This window comes from Amphiprion ocellaris, chromosome 15 (assembly GCF_022539595.1).
Source record: "Amphiprion ocellaris isolate individual 3 ecotype Okinawa chromosome 15, ASM2253959v1, whole genome shotgun sequence".
Taxonomy (NCBI): Eukaryota; Metazoa; Chordata; class Actinopteri; family Pomacentridae; genus Amphiprion; species Amphiprion ocellaris.
Window position 1 is genome coordinate 2,448,805 of NC_072780.1, and position 20,739 is coordinate 2,469,543.

At 39.3% G+C, this 20,739-nt stretch overlaps 1 protein-coding gene and 1 long non-coding RNA gene across 4 annotated transcripts in view; one reads left to right on the plus strand and one right to left on the minus strand.

The window, feature by feature from the left end:
* Window positions 1-20,739, minus strand: part of LOC111567355 (glutamate receptor ionotropic, kainate 5-like) — a 320,960-nt gene that overhangs the window by 285,601 nt on the left and 14,620 nt on the right. For both annotated transcript variants that reach the window (XM_055018245.1, XM_055018246.1), the window contains exon 2: window positions 10,060-11,593. The gene's annotated coding sequence lies outside the window, so the exon portion shown is untranslated. The remainder of the gene's footprint in view (window positions 1-10,059; window positions 11,594-20,739) is intronic.
* The window catches only part of LOC129350750 (uncharacterized), a 46,618-nt gene continuing 41,935 nt past the window's right edge, over window positions 16,057-20,739 (plus strand). For both annotated transcript variants that reach the window (XR_008604246.1, XR_008604247.1), the window contains exon 1: window positions 16,057-17,894. This is a non-coding gene — a long non-coding RNA (uncharacterized LOC129350750). The remainder of the gene's footprint in view (window positions 17,895-20,739) is intronic.

Sequence of the window (20,739 nt, forward strand, 5' to 3'; positions counted from 1 at the left end):
GAAACTCAACACCTGCAGCAAACAGGACTTTAAAAGCTACTTTCTTCAGATACTCTAGTAGTTTTAGTTCAGGTTGTGGAAGAGTTTGGCTGTTTTTCTCGTGTTCTTCATTCAGGAGCTTTCAAGGTCGTCCTCACCAGTCCCTCCAAGTTCTTAAATATTCTCATCCCATCCAGTGGCCAGTAGAGACCTTCTCCACCTTCTGAAGGCTCACTAGGCTTTTATTATCTCATTTATTAGTGGGGGAGAAGTGGTTCTGCAGCCTTTAAGCCAGGAGACTTGGGTTCAAATACCATCTTTTTATCTCACTTCTTCTGTTAAACTCTGGTTTCTACTTGCTGGTTTTCTCTCAGTGCTTATTCTCATGTGTTTGGTTCAGTTTAGGCACCAGAACTTCTCGGTTAGGTTCAGAAACCGGTTGGTTCAAATACAACCTCCATTCTGTGTTTCCAACTTGGCGACACCAACAGAGATTTTACGTGCAGTCATTCACAGGATGAGATGCTGTCAGTGGGTTATTTTCTGTTTATCTATGATCACAACAGAAGATCAGACATCTTCTGAAGGTGGAGGAGGCTCCTCCTGGTCCAGATGTATGGAGATGATAACAGGAAGTTGATTTGCTTGGGCTTCCTGAAGTATTTCAAGGTGAATTCTGAGGTCTTCCTGCAGTTTAATCTCCCAGTTTTCTTGCTTTTCCAGATCTTGTCACATCTTCTGAGGTTCTGAACAACATTTCGGATGATGAAAACTAGAGACTGGAAGCTTTTTGATGCCTTTTTAAAGCCTTCAGCTGTTTAAGGGCATCAGTTAGACAAGTTTTATCTTCAGTCAGATGTTTGTTCAGAGGCGGAGAGTTTATTATCTGACCGGACTGAGACTGCAGGAGTTTGAGGGTTTATGTACCATCATTTCTCCTTCAGTCTGGTCTGATAGTGATATGAACATGTGTTAGTCCAGTTTAACCCTTGTATTGTCCTGCAGGTCAAAGTTGACTCGGTTTAAAGTTTGAAAATGTGGAAAAAAATATATTTTCACAGTGAAACTTCTGATGTCCACATTTTCAACATTTTTGGGAAATCTTTAAACATTTTTTGGTGGAAAAAAGAAACGTTGAAAATGTTTCTTAAGAACATTCACACAAAAACCAACCAAAATCCAGTGAAATTCGCTGGATTTTGGTTGATTTTTATGTGAATGTTCTTAAAGAAAATATTAGAAGTTTTACTGATATATATGGAATCACTTTAGATATTTTTAGGATTTTTTTGAAGATTTTTACTCATTTTTTGAAAATATTGACAAGAATTTTCTTGCCAAATTAGTTTTTTTTTTTTTTTTTAAATAAAAAATATAAAATAAAAAAATTTAAAAAATGTTAAAAGTTTTACTGATATATATGGAATCAAAAATATGTTGAAGATGGCGGCGCGTGCAGACGCAGCGGCTTCTCTCTCTGCAGCAGAAAGGATTGTGGGTGTCTCTCTCCCCTCCCTCCAGGACATCTACAGCACCCTCCTCACTCCCAAAGCACTAAGCATTGCAGGAGACCCCACACACCCATCCCACAACCTGTTCAGCCTGCTGCCATCAGGGAGGAGACTGAAGAGTCTGAGGACCAGGACCAGCCACTGAGCAACAGCTTCATCCACCAGGCTGTCAGGAAGCTGAACTCTCTGCCCTCTCTACCACCCCATTCCCCCACATTCACAAACTCTGGTCAGTAACCTCTGATCTGCGCTGAAATAGCACATGATCTATGAGCAGCTCCGCCAGCACGAAGTTGGCTTCCAGGACGACCAAATTCAACCGTCAAACATATTTGCACTTCTTGGACTGTTGTTACTCATTTGCACTGTCCTGAGTATTCTGCACTAAATCCGTCACTTTATCTCATAGTCATGTTTACATTTCACTCAGTTCTGCTTGTCTTAGTTCTTAGTTGTTGCTCGGCTCTAATTTTGCTTCCTTTGTTCTTTTTTGCCATTTAATATCTTATTTTCTAAGTGTTTATTTAATGTCTACTGTTGCACGAAGAGAGAGCAACGTAATTTCAATTCTTGGTATGTCATGTACATATTGAAGAATTGACAATAAAGCTGACTTTGACTTTTGACTTTGACACTTTAGATATTTTTATTATTTTTTTGGAAGATTTTTACTCATTTTTTGAAAATATTTACAAGAATTTTCTTGCCAAATTTGGGAGATTTAAAAAAAAACTTAAGGGAAACTTTTAAGGAATTATTGGAATTTTCTTCCTGAAGGTTTTGCAAATTTTCTGAAATTTGAGGAATTTTTTTGCTGAACTTTTGGATTTTTTTCAGACAAGGAAACAATATTTTTTGGTGCCCATAAATGAAGAAGACAGAAGGGTTAAAGGAAGAGTTTCATGGATCCAGTCTGATAATAAACCTGTTTACATCATAATGTCAGTAATGTTTGTGTAATTATGGATTTCTCTGTAATTTCTAGGGAACCACAGCAGTGTTCTGATGAGGAGAATTATTCCTCCTGATGAATGAATTCTTCCACCTCCAACCATCAGCTGCATATTCCATCCTGAGTCTGACTCACCAGATGTCGACTGCAGATAAACTACCGTTTTCTCCACACATTTCTCCACTACTTCTGCCATCGCCGTGGAAACACTCTTTAAAATTGCTTTTACTATGGAAACAACAACAGCCTCCTCGGAGCAGCGAGCTACACACTGAAACCGACTCGGTCTCCTCTGAATTATCCATTTCATGACGGCGCTCGCCTCCCTGCATGCAAATGTTTCTCTGAAACAACCTCTGCAGCCGTGACCGATCCAGGGAATTACGGAACAAGCCGGAGAGTTTTTCTCCTAAAGCAGAATGATAATGAGGAGCAGCAAACTATTCTCCAGCAGCGACAACACTGGAAAAAGATCTGACTGTGCAAAAACAACGTTGCTTTTACAGTAAAATTCCAACAGCTGTGGTCAACAGAACGCTACCCTAAAATCAAGGTAAAACATTTTATGCATTTACAGTAAAGAAATGTGTAGATATTGTTGGTTTAGGGTTAAAAATTTGCTTCATTCTTTATTTTACTGAAAAAAAAAGTTAAAAGTGTGGAAATTTAGATGAAAATACCAAATAAAATAGGTTTGTGTGACTTATCATAAATATTACAGCATTTTTCCATCAGCAACACAACATTTAGTGGATTTACAGTTAATATGTGGATTTTTAGCAATAATTGCAGTTATAGCTGACATAAACATTAACCCTGGTGTCGTCCTGTGGGTCAAATTGACCCATTTTAAAGTTTGAAAATGTGGAAAAGAATATGTATTTTCACAGTCAAACTTCTGATGTCCATATTATCAACATTTTTGGGAAATTTTTTACATTTTTTGGTAGAATTAAAGAAATGTTCAAAAAATATATGTTTCTTAAGAACATTCACAAAAAAAATCAACCAAAATCCAGCAACTTTCACTGAATTTTGGTAGACTTTTATGTGAATGATCTTAAAGAAAATATTAGAAGTTTTACTGATATATATATCGAATCACTTTAGATATTTTTAGGATTTTTTTGAAGATTTGTACTCATTTTTTTGAAAATATTGACAAGAATTTTCTTGCCAATTTTTTCTTTTTTTCTTTAAATAAAACTTTTAAGGGAAACTTTTAAGGAATTATTTTTGAGAATTAAATACAAAAATTACAGCATTGTTCTACATATTAGGGCATTTTTCCATTTAAAACTGCAGGAGTCAGGAAATGTATTTTTTCAATGGAAAAAAATCTAAAAACCACACTTTTCTCCTGATTAACTTATTTACGGTGATTCAGTGTTAAATAAACTGCATCAAGCTGTTTTAGAGTTTACAGATTTTTACCATCATGGTTTGACAGTTTTTCACCCTATAATTAATTTTTTTACAGTGTAAAATCACAAACAATGTGGGACTGCATACTGATGTTTCACCACCAGACTAGATATTTACAGCCTTTACTTTGAAAATCTAAAAAAAACAAAGAATAAAAAAAAGGTGATTGCATCCCAGAGTGGAGTTCAGAGGGTTCATGTGGATTAAATGAGACTTAATCATGAAGAATTCATGTTTTGCACTGAAGATGTGTAATCTGATTCATCTCTCTTGGCTGTTTTCGTATCAAATCTGTGCACATTTTAACCCTCCTGTTGTCCTCATTTACGGGCACCAAAAAATATTGTTTCCTTGTCTGAAAAAATCCAAAAATTCTGCAAAAAAATCCCCCAAATTTCAGAAAATTTGCAAAACCTTCAGGAAGAAAATTCCAAGAATTCCTTAAAAGTTTCCCTTAAAAGTGTTTTTTTTTTTTTTTTAAATCCCCCAAATGTGGCAAGAAAATTCTTGTAATATCTTCAGAAAATGAGTAAAAATCTTCCAAAAAAAACCTAAAAATATCTAAAGTTATTCCATATATATCAGTAAAACTTCTAACATTTTCTTTAAGAACATTCACATAAAAATCAACCAAAATACAGTGAAATTCGCTGGATTTTGGTGGATTTTTTGCGAATGTTCTTAAGAAACATTTTTAACATTTCTTTTTTCCACCAAAAATTGTTCAAAGATTTCCCAGAAAGACTGAAAATGTGGAAATCAGAAGTTTCACTGTGAAAACGGGTTAATTTGACCTGCAGTACGACACCAGGGTTAAGTAGCAAACAATAAATGTCATTTCTGTTTTTGGTTCCTTTTTCAACCGAAGTCTTTACTTTTTGTCTCAAATCTGCTTTCAGAAACCTTTCAAAATAAAACAGCAGTGCTCAGATTATGATCCAACTTCATGACTGAAGCAGCAAAAGGCTAATTGTCCATAAAAATCCAATAAATTGACGTAACTCTGCAGAAACTCGCTGCGTCTCCAGAAGCAGCAGCAGCTCGTCTCTCCGCCATCATTTCAAATCAGAATTCCGATCACACACTCGCAGTCCGCCGCTGCACCTCAAACACACTGAAATATTTGCTTATATCTCAGGGATGCAGCGGCCGAAGCAAGCCTTATTGATTCTCTCCTCCCACGCAGCAGCGCTACTTCCCAGCCTCGTACTATTATCACAGGAAAAAGCAGAAAGAGGAAGACTGAATGCAGGGATCCTGACCGAACGCCCACCATGACGCACTCCGACACACGCCGAGGGGAGGAAGAGGAGGAGGAGGAAGGTTTAGGATGCAGGAGAGGAGGAGGAGGAGGAGGAGGGAGAGGAGAGGAGAAGGGATGATGGACGAGGACTGAAGGTAGGACAGGAGGATAAATGAGCAGAGAGGGAAGATGGAACGGCATACGGAGAGGAGACAAACTGGAGGATTCCCAGTGGGGCTGGATATCTGGGGTTTAACCCTGGTATCATGCTGCAGGTCAAACTGACATGTTTTAAAGTTTGAAAATGTGGGGAAAAAAATATATTTTCACAGTGAAACTTCTGATGTCCACATTTCCAGCATTTTCAGGAAAACTTTGAACATTTTTTGGTGGAAAAAAGAAATGTTAAAAATGTTTCTTAAGAACATTCACACAAAAAAGTGTGAATGTTCTTAAAGAAAATATTAGACATTTTACTGATATATATATGGAATCACTCTGGATATTTTAAGGATTTTTTTGGAAGATTTTTACTCATTTTTTGAAAATGTTTACAAGAATTTTCTTGTTTAAGGAATTATTGGATTTTTTTCCTGAAGGTTTTGCAAATTTTTTGGAAATTTGGAGAATTCTTTGCTGAATTTTTGGATTTTTTTCAGACGAGGAAACTATATTTTTTGGTGCCCATAAATGAAGACAACAGGAGGGTTAAATATATTAAGATGAGTCACCCTCACAAAAGCTTTAATTCGGTTGTCAAAATAAGCTGACGACTTGCTGCAGCTTTCAGTAAAAATCACTCTGACATCCCAGATTAGAGTCAACTGCCCAAAAAAAAAAATCAGAAAGCATAAAGGTGACAGCGGTGGCCGTGATGGATTGTCTCTCTGCAGGTTAATCAATCACAGCGCTGATAGAAACTGTGATTCCATCTCACCGCTGATTCATGGGAAGAAGAAAAGGAGGAGCAGCTTCACCCACAGGACAGGAGGAGTTTTATTCAGAGGAACGTTTCCAGCAGAAATATTCAGGAGAAACCAAACCACTGCAGGACGATAACAGTTAATTAATGCTGCCTTATTTTCTGGCTGGTAGCTTCCTGCAACAGTCAGGATTCTGGAACCAGTAGATCCAGATCTGAAGCATAATAAGGAAGCTGAGTGTTCATGAGATCCGTCTAGATCAGGGGTGTCCATCATGAGGCCCGTGGGCCAAAAGTGGTCCTCCAGAGGGTCTAATCCGGCCCTCAAAGTGTAAAAATTTCAGAGAAGACATTAACTGCAGATTCTAAATTAGTAAAACTATAAATTTAAAATCATTTCTAGACCATGTTCATTGTTCTTTTGTTGTTTTGTGTCTCATTTTTAAAATATTTTGTCTTGTTTTTGTTTTTTGTCTTTGTCTGACTTTTGTCGCTTGTCTCATGTTTTTGTCATTATGTGTTTTTTTGTCTTGTGCCGTTTGTCTATTTTTGTTTTTGTTTTGTGTCTTGCTTTTTCCATTTTGTTTTTTTTCATTTTTTGTCGCTTTGTAACTTTTTTGTCAAATTTTTTGTCTCTTTTTGTTTCGTTTGTCTCATTTGTTTCTCATTTTTGACATTTTGTTCTCATTTTTTGTAATGTTTTGTCTCGTTTTTGTTGTTCTTTGTCTTTTTGTCCTTTTTTGTCATTTTGTTTCTCGCTTTTGTCATTTTTTGTCTCATTTTTTTCCATTTTTTTGTCACTGTAACTTTTTTGGTCAAATTTTTTGTTAGTTTTTTTTGTTTCCTGTTGTTTGCCTCATTTTTTGTCATTTTGTTTCACATTTTTTGTAACATTTTGTCATGTTTTTCTTGTTTTTTGTCTTTTTTGTCTTTTTTTGTCATTTTGATCCTCCAGTAAATCCTCTGTGGTTCAGTTCCAGATGACTAAATGTTGTGTACCTTTATAGACACTCTGTGATCTGGAAGTTGTAATGTGGAAATGATAAACTGAGGCTGAATGTTGATGAAACTGAACTTACTTTTCTTCAGAAATTTCAGGTTGTTCATGATGTTTTGTTAAAAGATAATTCCTTAAATGTGAACATTTTTGCACTAAAACAAAGGAACCATTAGGAGTTGTGGTTATTTATAGGTTATTATGCTGTGATTTTACTGGTTTTACTGGAGATCAGACTGGACTGGATGTGGAACCTGGACTAAGATGAATTTGAATCTCCTGATCTAGAGCAACGGGTACTCAACATTTTTCAGATCCTGACCCCTAAAATAACGCCGGGACCCTCATTATCTCTGGAGGAGGACGAAGCAGAAAAACCCACCAACAGACGTCACAACAGGAAGAACACAGCAGCCCAACAACACGGTGTTATTCTACCATAGTTTAACAGGATTAAAGCAGAATAAACGCTGCAGACTCTCAGGTTAATGGCTAAAACTGGCATTTTGAATCATCTTAGAATCGTATTTTGTTTCAGAAAATGATTCCTTCAGTGTCCAAATAAAAACTCCTAAAGCTCAGATTCTCTTCTTAATCCTCCAAACCCCAGAATCCACTGGTTGGTTTGTAAGATATGGAATCTTTTTAAAAATATCTCCAGTTCATCAGAGCCAGAAACAGTCAGATTTTAAACTTTCCGACAGTCACTGAACTTTTCATCTGCAAATCTGAGCTTGAAACTGTGATATTTCATTCTGCATGTCTTTCTTTTTAAATGCACCAAATATAAACAGTTTGTAAAAGATTTAGTAAAAACAAAACGCAAACACTTCCATCCTCAGCACAACCATGAAGTTAGGACCGAAATATCTGCTACCAACGGCAGTATTTACATGGAGCAGATAGCAGACAAGCAGTAAAAGAAATCAAACATCTTAGGAATATAAAAACTAGTGTGTAGAGTCCACTGTCATTATCACCTGTTTCCACTAGCTGCCATGACTTCACTGCTTTTAACCGCGCTCCGTTCACGTGACGCTGGAGATGCAAACTATTTTCCAAATCAATGATCACTTTACCAATCAGTAATCAGTAATCAATAGTTACTTTACCAATCAGTAATCCATTAATCACTGAAGTGAACCAGTGGACATCTTTCCAAATTAAAAACATTTTAATCATGTACTCTTAATGACTGCTGTAAAACCAGTTTAAACTCTAAGTAACTGAATTATAAGTCAAACAGCAAAAAGTAAAGATGGAAAATTAGTCTTTAATGATTCACTCGATAAAACCCAACAAACACTACCGTTCAACAGTATGGGATCACTGAGAAATGTTCTTATTGTTGAAAGAAAAGCAGTTTTTCAGTGAAGATAGCATGAATGATAAATCCAGTGTAGACATTGTTAATGTGGTAAATGACTATTGTAGCTGGAAACAGCTGGTTTTTAATTGAATATCTCCATAGGGATACAGAGGAACATTTCCAGCAACCATCACTCCTGTGTTCTAATGCTACATTGTGTTAGCTAATGGTGTTGAAAGGCTCATTGATGATTAGAAAACCTTTGTGCAGTTATGTTAGCACATGGATAAAAGTAGGAGTTTTCATGGAAAACATGGAATTTTCTGGATGACCCCAGACTTTTCAACATTAGTGTACTAAACTCAGCCAATGAGCTGCAGTCTTTAACCTACAGCGTTATGAGTCTCCCCAGTTTTTAGCTGCTGAACATATCTGCTCAGCTGGATCTGATGTCAACAATTTATCCGTCCAGGAAATCTGTGATACGCTTCATCACTTTAGTTTGGATGTTGTTGGAAACCTGGAATCTGAGTCCTGATGCTCCGTTTGCAACATCTTTGCTGACAAACACTCAGCTACTGACTTCTGTTAGCTCAGGATTAGCATGAGCCACAGGTAGCTAGCTAAACAGAACACCTGCCTTTTTAAACTTTTCTACGACTTGATGCTGCAGAGTTCATCAACACGACAGGTAGCAGTCAGACAGCAAACACACCTGTAACACCATGTCATTTAACAGTGAGACTCCACCTGCTGGAACAACCAGGTACTGCAGCTGGTCTACAACATGTTCTCACCTGCACCTCCTTCATTTTCATCAGGAAATATACTTTTAATTGATTAACCAATAATAATCAGCATCCGATATTATCCTTCCTAATTTAAGAGTTCTACTGTTTTCTGGAGTTGAAGCTACTGAACCTGGAGCTGAGATGTTTACATGAGAAGAAACAGCCTAAACTTGTACAGATGCAGCTTCACCAACAGCTGGAGAACCGTGGTCACTCCACTTCTTTCCATAGAGGAGGGGAAGGTTTCCAGCAGCGACATTCAGGAGAAGAAAAGCTGCCCCAGTGCAGGGCAATAACAACAGCTAATACCACATTATTTTCTGGCTCGCCAGCTTTTAGCCATAAAGATTTTCTGCAGACTGGAGGCAGTGAATCAACATTTGCAGCACTTGAAGCACAATAAGGAGCGTTTATGTGGTCTGTTTAGTACAACAGGTCCTCAACCTTTTCAGATCCTGACCTCTAAAATAACGCCGGGACCCTGTTACCCCTGGAGGGGGCAGGAGCATAAAAAATAGAAAAACACTGGAGCAGCTGAGCACAAAGAAGAGGCTAAAATTGATGCTGCAAGAAAGAGTTTAGTAAAGAAAAGCAAAGAAAAGCAGAATCTATCAGTCCCAACAACCAGAAGCTGTTGACTTAAAATCGTGTTTTGGTGCCAGATCTTCATCAGGCACATTTCAAACAGGAACTCAGCAACCAATCAATGTTCTCCATCTACGTTTTGAAACGCTCCTCCCTCTAAAACACACCTGCTCATGAAACAGAAGTGTGAGCAGCTTCTCAGTCAGTCGCAGTGACACCACAGTGTTTTTATCACGCAGTATTGGACTGTGTTGGTTGTTTTATCATCAGTTTTATACAGAATCTGCAGAAGAGAAAAAGTGGAAGAAGACCGGTGAAGAAGCAGAAGGAAGCTGAGGTACTCACAGAATGAAGATGACAACACCAGGAGCCGGTTTCAAAGATTCCCTGGGATGACGGAGGCCAGTTTAATCTCAGGAAGTCCAGCGTGAGTACGATCCGCAAGGAGGAGGCTGGGAAAAAGCTCCCGGGACACGAGGAGTTAGAAAAAGAGGCTTTAGGGACAGTTGGTGGAAAGGAAATAAAGTCTCAGCTCCGTCCTCCACAGATTCAGTCCCTCACGGCTCCTTTTTCCCTCTTCTTTCTTTATTTTCTTGCTTTTATCTCACGCTTGATATGGAGATTGTGAAGGCTGCAGGGAGGTTTGGAGATAGGACTGGTCCATGCTGGGAGAAGGAATGAAAGTGGAGGGAGAGAAATGTCCTCCAGACTGAGTAAATCTCTGAAGGGAAACACAAGTGAAAGTGTGTTTGCTGTAGTCACCACAAAGGAAAGTAAAGAATGAACATCTCAGGCTGGATTAATTGAGGAGGGCCTTCCCTTCGTCGCCAGATTTCTCTCGAGGAGTTTGGAGAAAACAGAAACCAACTGAATCAGAGATGGACGGGGATAATGGGGCGTATCGGTGGCACCTGCTCGGCCTTCTCGTCTTCCTCCTGCCTGCTGAGATGAAGGCATATAATCAAATCCTCTTAATTGGCCCTGATTGTGGCGGCCGGCAGAGAGTTCCTCAGTCTCTTCCCTGCTTGGTTTGGGAACGACGATGAGTCCTGGGGAATGCTGCGCCTGTCAGTCAAGACTCAGGGCTCCGTCCTGCAGATCGGTGGTTATCTGATGAGGCCATATCCACCCTCTGCTCCTCCCAGCCTTCAAACCCCTCCTCTGTTCTGTTTTCTCATCTTTGTGTTTGCGTCTAATCGCTCTCCCAGCCTCTAATCTCCATCAGGATCTTCTGTTTGCTAATTGGTTTCAGGTGTCTCTGGCAGCGGCGGAAGGAGGGAAGGGTGTCAGGGAAGATTTCACACCGCCGTCGCCATTAATTAAAAAGATGATTAGTCAGAATGCAGAGATTAAAGAGGAAAACAGGAAGTGCAGGGGCCGGTAATAACCTGGTAGCGCTTCAGAAGTCCTCACTCAGCTCATCCACAGCGTTTTCAGTCGCTTCAACCGGCAGCTCTCGGCTCATTAAAAAGTTTCTGGCAGGTTTCCTCGGGTCGTAGCGGCTACATGGTAGGATGAGCCACATGTCACCTCCTGACAGCCGACATCCTGGAGGAGCTGGTTGGAAAAGAGGGTTTTTTACATCCACTGTGTCAGTCGTTTTTAGGATCCAGGAAAAGGAAGGAATCCAGCACAAAACAACAGAGAAAGACCATAAAAACACCCAGAATCCAGTTGTTCTTGTTTCCAGTGACCTCAGTGGAGCAGCTGTGGACCAACGAACTTTCCAACGGATGCGGTCGCCATGGCGCCACGGAGAAAGAAGTGCTGATTGGCCGAGGGTTGGCAGGCGCCCTGTAGGTCGGGTCGGGTCACGCCAACGGATCAGGCCTGGTGCATTCTGGGTAAGAACGCCACACTGAGGACCATCTGATGATATCTGCAACGACAAGAAGATGATATTGTTGTTGTAAGTCTAATAAAAATAACATATTTTAATAATTCAACACCAATTTTGTAGATTCCAGTTGATTCTCAGTAACATGTGGTTGAATGTTTTTGATCGGCGGCTCGATATGTTTTTGTCCAACCAAACTCTTATCAGTCAGACAGTCGGTGTCATTACTTTCATAAGAACATCTACAGCGTTCCATGATTCCATTATCAGGAGGAACAGACTACCTGTGAACACCCTCACACTGATGGAACAACAGCAAAGACACTAAATCACTTTAAACAAACACCAAGAACCCCCAAAAACCAACAACAAACAGATGATGCAGTACAGCAAAAAAAATCCAAAAGATCAGAAAGAGGCATGAGTAGACCACAGGGAGACAAAACCAAAGAAAAAGAGATGAAAAATGAACACAAATAGAGATAAAACATCCTCTGATAGACAGACAGATAGATAGATAGATAGATAGATAGATAGATAGATAGATAGATAGATAGATAGATAGATAGATAGATAGATAGATAGATAGATAGATAGATAGATAGACTATAGATAGATGGATAGATAGATAGATAGATAGATAGACAGACAGACAGACAGACAGACAGACAGACAGACAGATAGATAGATAGATAGAAAGATAGACTATAGATAGATAGATAGATAGATAGATAGATAGATAGATAGATAGATAGATAGATAGATAGATAGATAGATAGATAGATAGATAGATAGATAGATAGATAGATAGATAGATAGACTATAGATAGATAGATAGATAGATAGATGGACTATAGATAGATAGATAGATAGATAGATAGATAGATAGACTATAGATAGATAGATAGATAGATAGACTATAGATAGATAGATAGATAGATAGATAGATAGATAGATAGATAGATAGATAGATAGATAGATAGATAGATAGATAGATAGATAGACTATAGATAGATAGATAGATAGATAGATAGATAAATAGATAGATAGATAGATAGATAGATAGATAGATAGATAGATAGATAGATAGATAGATAGATAGATAGACTATAGATAGATAGATAGATAGATAGATAGATAAATAGATAGATAGATAGATAGATAGATAGATAAATAGATAGATAGATAGATAGATAGATAGATAGATAGATAGATAGATAGATAGACTATAGATAGATAGATAGATAGATAGATAGATAGATAGATAGATAGATAGATAGATAGATAGATAGATAGATAGATAGATACTACATTAATGCAGAGGGAAATTAAAGCTTTCAGCAGTTTACATACAATAACATAAATAAAACATTAAAGGTTATTAAAGGTTAGTATAAACTCTGAAAAAAATACTATATAAAAAACACTACTAATTATAGAATCTATAGAAACACTGATTATGTTAAAAATCAATAAATAAATGAAAAAATGACATTAAGTATGAATAAATTGACACAATTAAATCCAAAACCAATGCAGAGAGACACAAAACAGCCACTAAAACATGCAAAATGACTCAGAACAGATACAAAGAGCAAGAAAAGCACAACAAAGACCCAGAAAAAGACCATAAAGAAGCAAATCCACCGATTCCACCACTAATTGGCTCCAAACTAACTGACACCATGTCAGAGAGGTCACTGGTTTGGTGTAAACTTTGTAAACAGCATTTTGTGTCACAGCTCCAGAACCAGCATGTAGATTTTCAGATATAAAATAAAATAAGATAATCCTTTATTGCTCCCCACGCCAGGGGAAATTTCCAGTGTTCCAGCAGAAATGTCTTTCACAGCAGCACTAAACAGATGTACAGTAATAATAATAATTATAATAATAACACATATGCATTGTATATACAAAAATGAAGAATGACACTGAATAAATACAATATTACTACACTACAAATGACAGCAGCACAAAGTGGCTTGTGGAATAAAAGTAAAAGTGGAAGACGTCAGCTGTGCAAAGAATTGTTGTGCAGAGTTTACTGTGGTTTAAGATGATCTGATGTAGTCCAGTTTATGTTAACGTCAGCCGGTAATGCTGATGTTTTAAAGTCTTACAGCAGACGGGATGAAGGAGCTGCAATAGGGTGGAGGTTTAATCACATGAACATGGTCCGCTGTCATTTTAGCAGAAAGAAACCGGGTTCAAATGACTAAACAAGCAGAAATGATTGCTTTTTAAGTTGATTTAGACTTTATTTCGGCTGATAAGGCTGCAGGTGGAGAACCTCAATGGTACATTTAGTTCATCTACAGATATCAGCTGCTTCAATGATTTCAGTCTTTGCTTCAGTCTTTCACTGAATGTGAAGATATATCTTTCAAGAACACACTTTCTGCATCAGTAATTCCACCTTAAATAATATTATCATATTTACATCTGCTGTTACCTTAATATCAGTATCTTAGTTTGTTCACTGGATGCTAAAATCCGATCATTAGGTCTGGTATCAGAATACGTTCTCATAATCTTAATAGTTCCAGTTGATCTAACTCTAATATGCTGCTCTGAGGCTACAGATGACAGTCAGAATGAATTATCACCACCTGATCCATGTCTGGTCAGTTAATATCAGCTGTAAACGGTTAAAGTTGCTCCAGAATATTGTCTTGGATTTTGTGGGAGGATAAAAGGCTTTCACCTCTCCTAATTTGTCTCTTTCTTTCAGCAAAACAATCTTTATTTCCACACGAGTGAGAAGATTAAAAGTGACAAATTAGTGAGGAGGAAGAAACCACAGAGCAGTGATGCAGATAACTCGCTTACAACAACAACAAAGAGGATTACGGAAACTTCTCCCAGCCAAAAAAACCAAAAGAAACAAAGCTGAGGTGTGACTCACGTCGATAAATGAACTGAACGACTCCAGCAGAAAGAAACCGAGTAAACAGAAAGCAGAGAGGAAGAAGAAGAAGAAGTCTCAGGGGGAGTGGGAGGAGGAACCAGAGCAAACACATGTTCACCGAGTACACAGCAAAACAACAACTGACAGGAGTGGGAGGAAAGATTTTAAAAACAGAGTTTGTCTAAACTCTGATCTGCCAGAGACGGTTCTGGTTGGAGGTGGAAGTAAACAAACTGCATGAATGTGGAGTCATGATGGAGCTGAATCTGACTGCAGATCAATGTTAGAGTCACCAGAAGGCTTTAGAAACAACCACACATTTAACATTTATGTTTCCTCTGGCTTTTATTAACTGTTTAAACAACTTAACTAATCGTCTGCAGTGTTTCCTCCAGGATTTTTTCAGCAGCAGGCTCTCCGGGAGCCGTGGCAACGTAAACAGATGACACCTGACTGCAGATTTTCCTTGTACAACCTATTTATTGAATGGCCAGTTGAAAGTGGCTTTTTAAAAGCTGAATGTTAAAATTTAAAAAAAATATCTGAACAAGCTCATCTGAAAACACAGTCAGCAGTTATTCATACATGGAGTGTAGATATTAGCTTAATGCTATCAATAGTTTACTCACGTTAGCGACACTGAGTTGGCACCGGGTCCAATTAACTGAAGCTACCGATATGCTACGTAGCGTTAGCTGGACATCAATATTTAGAGAATCTCTGTTTAACTTGTAAAATCTATTATGAGTTATCTTCAGCTAATAACTTTTCCCCAGTAAGTCGCTGCTCTATTTTCTAAAACGTCACTTCTCTGACTCTCTGAACTGGTACCTGGGGGCTGGACGTGACGTCACTTTCAAGGCGCGTAATTAACGTGGTATTAACACGACGTATCAGAGAGTAGCTACTGAGCAAGATAGTTATCTGTAGTTTACCCTGGTACTTGTGAGAACCCGACACAGTGCAGGACTGCTGTGAAGATGGAGACATGCGGCGGTGGAGGATTAGCGACGATTTAAAAAAAAAAAGAAAGAAATCTGTAGGAGCGGCTGGGATTCAGCGCTGCTGAATGAATGTAGAGTAGGAGTGCCCAACCAGTCGATCGCGGCCTACTGGTCGACCGCGAGGGTTGTAGGAAAAAAATTTTAAATAAAGGGTTTTTTTTTATGTGTGACTGTATGTTTTGTTGCGCACCCTATCAGTCTCTTAAACACTTCCACATAAAAAAAGTATTTTAAAAAAGTAGGTCATGTTTAATCTATGGTAGCGAGTGACATGCATGACAGGAAGTTGACAGCTGTCAACAGTAGCTAGCAGCTAGCAGGTAGCAGCTAGCAGGTAGCAGCTAGCAGGTAGCAGCTAGCAGGTAGCAGCTAGCAGGTAGCAGCTAGCAGGTAGCAGCTAGCAGGTAGCAGCTAGCAGGTAGCAGCTAGCAGGTAGCAGCTAGCAGGTAGCAGCTAGCAGGTAGCAGCTAGCAGGTAGCAGCTAGCAGGTAGCAGCTAGCAGGTAGCAGGTAGCAGCTAGCAGGTAGCAGCTAGCAGGTAGCAGGTAGCAGCTAGCAGGTAGCAGCTAGCAATCAGAGCGGTTACGGACACCTAAACGTGAACATGGCCGAAGGGCAACGAGCCAAGACGTACCATTTTTCACCCTGAATGGGAGGAAGATTATTTCTTTGCTTACTCTCGTTCAAAGCCTATTGGTTTGATATGCAATGCAACGGTGGCGTTGGCAAAGAAAGACAATCTGGAGCGGCATTTTAAAACAGAACACGGGAGCTACGAGAGGGATTTCCCGATAAAAACGCCTTTGTGCGCCACAGAAGTGCGAGATTTGAAAGCGCAGATCGCAGCAAGACAGTCGGTGTTCACCGAACCGAAGACCCAGGGTAATATAAGACTATTGCTTCCTATCGCGTCAGTCACGTCCTTGCTAAACACAAGAAGCCATTCGGTGACGGCGATATTGTGAAGGAAGCCTTTCTCCAGGCAGCGGATAGCCTGTTTGACGACTTTAAAAATAAAACTGAGATCGTGAAGGCTATTAAAGAAGTGCAACTCTCCCGTAAAATACTACTACAAGTCGACGTGAGGGAATGGATGTGGATGTGGAGGAGCAACTGAAGGATATTGACGCTTGCGAGTGTTTTTCCCTCCAATTTGACGAGTCGACTGATGTGGTGGATGTGACTCAATTGTGTTTTCCTCGGGATAGTTTTTGAAGATATGACTGCCAAGGAAGAGCTACTCACCATTTTGCCATTAAAAGGACATACCAGAGGTGAGTATATTTTTAATGCTTTCATGGGCTTTGTTAGCGAGACAAAACTGCCCTCTTCAAGCTGATCTCTATGATGGGCCGCACCGGTGGGTTTACTGCACTGTGCAAAGAATGGGAGTCTTTCCCGGATATCCTGAATTATCATTGTATAATTCACCAGCAAGCGTTGTGTGGAAAGATTTTAAATATGAAAGAAGTGATGGATATTGCGATGAAGACTGTGTTCAGTTCAAACCAGGAGTCTGCAGAGAAGCCTTTTCTGTGCTCACTTGGAGGAGAATGATGCTGAGCACACAGACCTGCTGCTTCACACAGATGTTAGGTGGTCAAGCAGAGGTACATTTTTGGCCAGATTTACAGAGCTGTTGCCTGAAACCGAGGACTTCCTGAAGCTTTCAAAACATGTGGATTACCATAGAAAGCTAGAGGACCACCAGTGGCTTTTAGATTTATCTTTCCTCACTGATCTGACTGGTGAGCTCAATGAATTGAATTTAGAGCTGCGGGGTAAAGATGTAGTCAACATGATGAGTTCAGTGAACACGTTTAAAAGCAAGCTACAGCTGATGTACAGCAGGCTGCAGCGTGGGTAACCTGCACAACTTCCCACACATGCAATCAGAACTACAACATCAAGGTAAAGGTGTGACACAGCTTGACAGTGCACGTTATGAAGAGCATGTTCAGAGCATCTCCTCAGAGTTTGAGAGACGTTTTACTGACTTTGCATCCATCGAGCCTGTAGCCAGCTATGTGTGTTATCTATTTGGTGCAAGTATTGATGTTGGTGACATTGTCGCCAAAGTCAAATCACTTTTTGACTTGGAAAGCTCCGCTCTTGAGGATGAGATTCTGACATTGAGATCAAAGCCAGATCAACATCCGCTCAACCTGGAGAGCATGTGGTGTTCTGGAAACTACTGGTGGAGGAGAAATATCCCAATCTCAGAAGATGTGCCTTGAACCTGACAGCTCTTTTTGGATCAACCTTTTTGTGCGAGTCTGCCTTCTTGCACATGACAGTCATCAAGTCCAAGCACAGATCAGCAATGACAGATGGCCACCTTGCAGCCTGCCTATGCCTGGCAACCAGGTCCTACGCTTCTGACTACGAGAAGCTAGCCTCCTCCTCCCAGTGCCAGGTCTCCCACTAAGGTAGGAAGGAATTTCCTTTTTTCAAACTCAGAGTTCTACCTGTTTTGTATCTCGTTTATTTTTCAGTTTAGTTCATATTAAGGTCAGTTATGGCTATTGTTCACCATGCAGATTGGTGTGTGTGTGTGAGTAAGAGGAGCAGAGAGAGTGGGTTTGTGCTACAGCACACTATGTAAACTGGCAACTGTGTGAGAGGAATTTGTGCGTGTGTGTTTGAGAGAGGGAGGGTTTGTGATGTGATGTCGAGTGGTTTTGTGACAACAAGAAAAAATGTTGCTCGGTTCTTTACTGCAGGCTGGAATTGATGTGTGTGGGTTTGCGATGTTGACACTGGACTGGTAGATCTCGGGAGGTTGGCTACTTGAAAAGTAGATCTTGGGTCAAAAAAGGTTGGGCACCCCTGATGTAGAGGAAACACTGATCTGACATGAGGTTCTACTGGAAAACCAAACCAAATCTAAGCTTGAAATCAGAATATTTCCTCAAAATCACTTTATTCGACGTGTCATTTACAAAATTACCAAAAAAACCTGTTTGTTCTAACCAGATTCTGAAAAAAAACAAAAATGATCTATCCCTGAAGTCAACCATGAAGCCAGGAGGGACTCAGCTGAGACCAACAGTCACAAAACCAAAATTCAGACACTTTTCAACTTCACTACATTGAAAAGTTTCCTTTTTATGAAAGTAATTCTGGAGATCATTCCACCAATGAGAAGATGTTTGAATGACCAATCAATGGACTGGAGACGATAGATAGATAGATAGATAGATAGATAGATAGATAGATAGATAGATAGATAGATAGATAGATAGATAGATAGATAGATAGATAGACTATAGATAGACTATAGATAGACTATAGATAGATAGAGACCACACAGTCTGTCCTTGAGTCAAACACATAAAACCAGGAACTATTTTACCTGCACACTTCAGGGACTCGAATAAAACGGTTATCTAGCAGTGATGGAACTGGTGCTGGAACTTTTGTTCACTGAACAGCCAAATCTGAAAGATGAAGAAACCTCCAAGGTTATAGAAACTGGTTTAAATAAGATCTGGAGTGGGTTTTTTTCTCTGAATTGCTGACTGACAGACTTCATAGCAGCTAAATGAACCAAACTAAAGGATGAGAGTCCATTTTAATAGAACAGACTTGGTGTGAAACTGGAGAAATTAAATATCTTCTGTACATAATTAACCAAGAAAACACGGCAGCTTCTACTCAGTGGTGACTCACTGGAGGACAGTAGCACCAAATGTTGGAGATGGTCGGCTTTCTTTACCAGTATAACCAGATTATCCATCAATCCCAGTTGTCTCAGATGACATATTGTTAACGCTCGTGTCGTCCTGTGGGTCAAATTGACCCGTGTTAAAGTTTGAAAATGTGGGGAAAAAAATTTTCACAGTGAAACTTCTGATGTCCACATGTTCAACATTTTTTGGTGGAAAAAAAGAAATGTTGAAAATGTTTCTAAAGAACATTCACAAAAAAATCCAGCAAATTTAGCTGGATTTTGGTTGATTTTTATGTGAACGTTCTTAAAGAAAATATTAGAAGTTTTACTGATATATATGGAATCATTTTAGATATTTTTAGGATTTTTTGGAAGATTTTTACTCATTTTTTGAAAATATTTACAAGATTTTTTTTGCCAACTTTGGGGGATTTTTTTCAGACAAGGAATCTATATTTTTTGGTGCCTGTAAATGAGGATAACAGATGAGCTAAACCTCCTGGTGTAAAGTGATCGCTGCAGAGACGATTTATGAAAATTGAAAAACTATTCACAAAATCAATCCATCTTTTCTTCATGTTTTAGGAAATGAAAACAGGCAAACTGAGCCACTCTGCAAGACAGATATCTGTAATATCTCTAGAGTATAAAGCCTCCATTATTCCCCCAGTAACACCACTGGGAACTTTGAGCAATATTGTACATCTGGATTCTAGACTTTTTCAATTACTGTAAAATAAGCGAACCAAGAAATTCAACTTTTTCCTCTTTCAGTGGTGCATATTATCACTGATATGTTGCATAAAATACTGTATACTTCTGAGTTCCCTCTATTTCTAGTTGTTTACATAGAGAAGCTGGATTTTATGTTGCAGTGAAACATGAGCCCACAGGAACACATGAAACGTCCAGTACCTGATTTAGACGGTTCATTAGAGGTCTGGAGTAGGTTTGGTTTGGACGTAGGGTCAAACGGCAACTGCGGAAACCGGTTTCTTGAAAACTGACAAAGCAGTATTATAGAATAAACGAGGATTTGAAGGATTTCTTAGTGGTCTCTTCTATTAGGCATACTCAAAGCACTTCACAATGAATCCATTATTCATTCACTCACACATTCTCACTCGGCGGTGGTAAACTACATTTGTAGCCACAGCTGCCCTGGGGCAGACTGACGGAAGCGTGGCTGACAATCTGCGCCTACGGCCCCTCCAACCACCACCAACATTCACACGCATTCATACCCCAGTGTGAGTAGCAGCACTGGAGGCCAGGTGGGTAAAGTGTCTTGCCCAAGGACACAACAGCACATGACTAGGACAGAGCGGGAATCGAAACGCCGACCCTTCGGTCATTGGACGACCCGCTCTACCACCTGAGCCACAGCCGTCCAAATAAGACTATTTAAAGCTCTGTAGAAACCCTGAAAACTAAACAACCAGGCTGCCTGTCAGTGATGGTAAAGCCCTGCGTCTGGAGAGAAACCCACAGCTAGAACATCTTTCTGGAATAGTTTTTTATTAGTTGTAGCTGAAATGTGGTTTTAACAGCAGAAATGGTGAATTCTGAATGGGTGATACAGCGGACGTCTTTTTGCTCAC